Below are 1,130 nucleotides of genomic sequence, written 5' to 3' on the forward strand. Positions count from 1 at the left end.
TTTATAAGGACATAACATGGAGGACGCATGAACATGAATACCTGAATTTTATGGTGGTGGCCTTCGGGTGATTTGGCACGTGCAATTGGTGAAGAGCACTTCTCCTGCGCAAAAAAATAAATGTACTATTAGCACCCCGGAGGGAGCCTCTGCACTTCTTATAGGGAGAAAACTCTGCAATGGAAGGGGACAGGGTCAATAACAGCTGTAAACTCTCACAAGACCATCACTGCTCTCACACTTTCCTGCTCTCAGGCTGGCGGGCCATTATCGGCCCTGGCTGACGCACCATTGCCAGGTTTGGGTAACTATATTATTTCTAATTGGCTCCACTTTGATGACTTTCATTTTGATTCTGACTTGATTATTGAGATCTTTAATAAGTGACTGGGGATCAGGTGTCCACTTATTCTCATGGATAACATCACAACCAACCTTTAATTCAAACATGAGTCATGACATCACAGATGGAGTACAGCTTATGATAGAGGTGGAACGTCACATTGTAGCAGCCCAAGTAGCTCGCCGTGATCGTATAGTGGTTAGTACTCTGCGTTGTGGCCGCAGCAACCTCGGTTCGAATCCGAGTCACGGCATTGCAGTGAGGCAATGTCACGGCAGTTGGGCAGATATTTTAGAATTTCCATTAATACATTGGCAATCTCTGTGGAGGACTGAAACAATTCGATATGTCCTGTTACTGTTATGAACCTTTTGTTTCTTTAATGCTCTTTGCACACTTTTTCATCGGGTGACTGTAATGTATTTCAACCAAATCTAATTAAGAGCGCATTATGTGGTGACATTTGCAGTACATAAAACATTATAACACTGCCATTTACGTCAATAACCACTAGCTTGATTAAGACATATGTATTGCAGCGACAGTATTTCCCAGTTACAAATGGGAATAAAAACAACATCCGCGAGGGATTGAACCAACGACATTTAACTGATGTTGCCAATGGAGCGCGTTACAGAGAGCGCGAGGTCCCGCCTTTACAGTCACACGCTGATGATAATACAGATGTTTAAATAAACAGGCATATCTGTGGACTTGTGGTCTTTCTACATTGGGACTCATAGTCTAGTCCTAGGCTATTGTAGGCACTGGTGTATCTTTTAGTGGA

At 43.0% G+C, this 1,130-nt stretch overlaps 1 non-coding gene across 1 annotated transcript; it reads left to right on the top strand.

Annotated features, from left to right (window-relative positions):
* The first annotated feature begins 524 nt into the window (after positions 1 to 524).
* Positions 525 to 596, top strand: TRNAH-GUG (transfer RNA histidin (anticodon GUG)). Its single transcript has one exon. It is a non-coding gene; the product is annotated as a tRNA-His (tRNA).
* Positions 597 to 1,130: the final 534 nt, after the last annotated feature.

Source organism: Ambystoma mexicanum, assembly GCF_040938575.1.
Source record: "Ambystoma mexicanum isolate Mex_15411 chromosome 12 unlocalized genomic scaffold, UKY_AmexF1_1 Mex_chr12_unloc.1, whole genome shotgun sequence".
In the NCBI taxonomy this organism is placed as follows: domain Eukaryota; kingdom Metazoa; phylum Chordata; class Amphibia; order Caudata; family Ambystomatidae; genus Ambystoma; species Ambystoma mexicanum.